Raw genomic sequence first — 4868 nt, 5'->3', positions numbered from 1 at the left:
CCAAGCGGCCGAGTCCTGGGCTAGAACCATCCAGTCAGCCATGAGGCAGTGGGCTGGCTCCCACTTTTTTTTTTAGTGGGAAGTGACTCATTTTCCCCACAGCACACCTCACCTCTACCCGACACCCACGTGGCTCTTGTGCTGGCTCACAGCCCCCACGAGACACACAGGAGTGAATGCAGAGGGCTTAGGGGGCAGCTGCATCTCGAACCCAGCGCACTGCGCATTTGGGACATCGTGGGGCTGGTGCTGTGGGCCACCGATTAAACAAGATTGGGGGCCATCACTGCAGTGTCAATTCTAACTTAAAGATACTCATAGAAATGTCTTCTCAAGGTAGGAGGTGCACGCGTGTCTTGCTTGGACTAGGTAAGTGTTTGAACTTGGCTCTTGGAACATGCCCGGGCAGTAGAGCCCTGGCAGTGCAGAACCCCTGAGCGCTGAGTTCAGGTCCCCCTGCCCTCGAGGAGGACCCACTGTGCTGAGGGCTTTCCTGAAAGGCCTTTGGCTGTGCCGGTGCAGGGGACCACATCAGCTGGGGAGTTTGGATCCTCGCCCGTGAGGACCGTGCACGTGTCTGCTGTAGGAATGGCCACACCGCGCTCCTTCGAGGTGGCCGGTGTAGACCTGAGTGGTGCGGGAGCGGGGCAAGGCAGAGCCTGTGTGACACCTGTGGGAACCCCGCCATACCTGCAGGTGTCCCTGCCTTCCCCCTCACACCCAGGCGGGTGCTATCCTGGGTCCAGGATGACGGGTAATTACGTGGAATGGAAGCACAGCCTGCCTCTGATAGTAACTCTTACTCGACTGAGCTGTAAGACATTCTCGATACCGATGGCAAAGCGACATGTGACTTCCAGTGAGGAAAAGCCTAGGGACATGCATGTTCTGAAATTACCATGGTTCATTTAGAACATATTTGGAATTGCCAGATCTGACGGAGGAGAGGGATCATTGTCAATTACTCCTTGATGACATTAGCTCAAAGTGAGGCTGCAGGCTGAGAGCAACACCACGCCTGCCGGGGGCTGGGGAGCGTCTGTGGAGCACTCCCCACCGTGCCACGGTGCCACCCACCTGTCGTGGTCAGTGCTCCAGATCTGCCATCGACGTCCAAGGGATGGGAAAGCCGAGGGTGGTCAGTACAGTGGTCGAGGGGAGACGGGCGAGACCGGGAAGTGAGACATGAGGACAGCGACCGGGGCCATTCTGCACAGTGGTGGTCTTTGTCACATCAGGTGATGGAGTTCAGGGCTCCAGGCGGCTACTCAGAACGGCAGCAGGCCATCCTTCCACGGGCGACGCGCCAGGAGCTGGGACGTCCTGTTTGTGCCTCAGCTCGAGGCAGGCGTTAGCCACCGGTTTCCCGGGTCCGCCGAGGTGGGTGTGCTCCTGGCATCTCGCTCCGCGGTACCGAGGAGCAGTGCAGGGGTAGCAGCGATGGTCTCTGTGACACGCCACCATGCCACCGCCGCCTCACCCAGGCCTCCAGCTGCTCAGCAGGTATGCTGAGGACCGGCCCTTACTGCCGAGGGACCGAGGCGCCTCTCGGTCGGATACCCCGCGTGGGCTCAGAAGCCTGGGTGGGTGAGGGTGGTGGGCGCTGACTGCTGCTGGCTTCAGCCCTTTCTTCCCACTCCCAAATCCTGTCGGTTCTTTCCCGTCCCCAGGTGGATGTGCTCGAGACCCTCCACCCCCGGAAAACCCCCAAGCGAAACCTTCCAGGTGGATGTGCTCGAGACCCTCCACCCCCGGAGAACCCCCAAGCGAAACCTTCCAGTCCCTCCTCCCAAGTGTAGCTGCGGTGGCCCTCCTTGTCCTAGCTTTTGGCTCGGCCACCTCCTCCTTCAGCTGTCTCTTGTGAAGGTTACCACGGACAGACAGGGAAAGTGAGAAATCACCCTCGGGATGGCCACGCCGCAATCCTTCTCCGTTCTCTCGGGATCTGGGCATGCACGTGCACCCAGCATGATTTCAAGCCGCCAGGTCTTGACTGGCATGGCTGGCTACGTGGGAGTCCAGCGATGTGGCCATAGTGTCATCTGCTGGTCCCGATTTGTTTTACCTTTATGTTTTACCGTAGCATTTTCTATGGGAAGTCACAGACACCTCACCCAGGTGTTCTTTCCCACCCCTCCATGGATACATGTTGCCAGTTCTGTTTCTGTCCTTCAGTTTGCTGCCACTGAAATTGGGACATTCTGAGGTGAGCCCCAGAAGTCAGGACAGCATCTCCACGTGACGCGTGTCCAGGTTTATACACAACGTGGGGACATCATGCTCCCCTCCACCCACCACCCGGGCCTCTGCTCCACCTGCTGCCTGGGCATCCCCTCCTCCCGTTGTCAGAGCGTCCCTCCACCTGCCATCTGAGCCTCCCCTCTGCCTGCCGCCCAGGCCTCCCCTCTGCCTGCTGCCTGAGCCGTGGTCCCTCCTACTTTGCTGACCCCAGGGATGGCCACCAAATTCTTTTCATCTCTTTCCCCTCCAACTCTCCCATAGTTGCCACCGAGCATTCTCTGGAATATGTGTTAGTCATTCTAGTCCCTCAAGGGAGGCCTTTCTAGAATTTTCTGTCACCCATAAGGAACTCTCCAAGCCCCGTGCTGTGCAAATTGTCTCATGATCCGACTCCCTGGGTACCAGTCACACGGTGCCTGATGTCTGCGCTGCTCGGGGCCTTGAGCCTGCTGCCTTGCTGCCTGCCTTCCTGAAGACTGCAGCCAGAAAGCCAGCCCCGGAAGCCTTCACCCCGTTCCCTCTCCCTGAAGGTCCCGTCCCATCCCGGGCGATGTGTCCCGCCGCTGTCCCCCAGCATGCCGGCTGTCCCTGTGTGTCTGACCCTGCTCCACGCGGAGGCTTCAGTCGCCCCAGGCAGGGCTGCTGGTTCTGTTTCATGGCTGCTTCCCAGCCAGGCCCCCAGTGAGGCCCAGAGTACATGGGCTCTTCAGAGAGATCATAGAGAATGTGTCTCATGAAAAAAACAGACACACATTTCCAGCAATTTTTGTGCAAAAATAAGTTCATTGTTTTAATTCCCGTTTCCACTTATTCTTCCACAAACACGCCAATGTACCTTAGTTTCTGCAGGGTGCAGAGGGAATGCCTGCCCTCCCCCTTCCCTGGTACCAGTGTGGCAAATGCTGTGGGCACGCTTGGGGCACGTCAGTGTGGTGCGTAAGTGTGTGTTGGAATTCCCCAAAAGTGCTTGAGTTATGGTGTTCTTTTAAGTCTCATGAAAATGTCATTAAATAGCACGGTCTGTAGGCAGCACCCCCACGCCCCACCGCTCCGTTTTTAAAAAACAGTATGGTGTGTATGAGTCAGGAAATTTCTGTTGCATTTGACACACACACAGTGAGTCATTTTTCCTGGTTCAGCTAGATGTAGTTGGGCTCCTCCTCATATTCACAAAGGTTGTCTTTAGGTAAAGAACAAAAGCAAGTTGATGACACAGTGAAATGTAATTGGGTCTTGTTATTGCTCACCAGCGGCTCAGATGGGCTGATGGCATTCTGTGGGTAGGATGACCCAGTGATCTCACCCAGCCCTGAGACGCTCAGGTGCCCAGTCCTGCAGGTGCTGGGTGGCACGGGCTCCCATGGCCTCCCCTGGGCTGTCTGGGAGACTGCTCAGTAGCTTCTCTATGTAACACGTGACTGAGTTCTTTCTAGGCTTATAAGATCTCCCAGCTGCTTTCGGTTTTGCCCTGGCCATTCTGAGATAGAGGCGGACGACAAAATAAAACCCCCAAAAGGCGTTTTCTTTGAGCAGTGATAGACTTAACAGGACTCCAGAGAGGCCCCAAAATTAGTTTACTGGATCCTCTGTGGACGATCATGTGATAGGTGGTTTCCTGGCTTGGCTCTGTCAGGTGCCCAGGGAGGTGCACAGAGCAGGAGTTGGGGGGCAGAAGTTTCCTGCAAGTGGGGAGGGGGGTCACACCCTAATGGGGCTATATGAGCCTTCCAGGGGTTCAGGGTCCCTGGACTGCAGCGCCCCTGCCATGAAGCCCGTGAGCGCAACCGTGGTTTAGACATGGGTGCGCTAGGTGTGCGGGTGTGTGGGTGTGCCGGTGGGCCGGGTGAGCTGAAGTGCAGGCCACGTCAGGACCCCTGCGTCTTGCCGAGTTCACAAAGGATAAGGCCGGCTCCTTTTTTTTTTTTTTTTTTTGCTATAAGGCGCATGTGCTCGCCAGAGAGACAGAGAGACAGCAAGCGAGAAATGACCTGGCGTGGGCTAACGTGCTATTTCTCATGTGCCCTTTGATCCAGGATCCCACCTTCAGCTGAGGTGAACCTTTACCAGATTACCCAAGGAAATGTCTAAAGGCTGCACGTTTGTTCTAAGTATCCAGTTAGGTTTTTGTTAGGCATTTGTCTAAGCCATTACTATTTTAAAATCAGAGTTGCAAAACTCGAAGTGGGAAAACGCTTTAGAGATCACATCTGAGCGCTGGCGTGATTATGCAGGTGGGGTCTGAGGTCAGAGCAGTTACGACTCTCAGCATTTAGTGACCTTCTCCAGTTCATATACTGTAATCATATTATTGTATAATGTCGTATTTGTCATGTAGGTTGTACATTCTAAGCATCTTTTAATTTCTAATGCCTGCCCTCTCTCCATTCTCAGTTTACATCGCTCACGCTCCTTAGTGTATTTTAACTTCACCCGATAATTCTGCGTTTGCTAAGGAACTCTAAAACACATTTCCCTGTTTTTCAGCTAAAGCTTCTGAATGAGTCTGGGCCTGACAGGATCGATGCAGAGTAGATCTGCCTAGGAGTGTCCCCTCCTGGCGTCCTGTCACCCCCTATGTACCATCCGGTAGAGCCCCTCCAGCAGTGGCAGCTGTTTGTAGGGGTACC

This window comes from Tupaia chinensis, unplaced genomic scaffold, assembly GCF_000334495.1.
Source record: "Tupaia chinensis unplaced genomic scaffold, TupChi_1.0 Scaffold144119_1, whole genome shotgun sequence".
Taxonomy (NCBI): domain Eukaryota; kingdom Metazoa; phylum Chordata; class Mammalia; order Scandentia; family Tupaiidae; genus Tupaia; species Tupaia belangeri.
Note: the sequence above shows the minus strand (reverse complement) of the source record.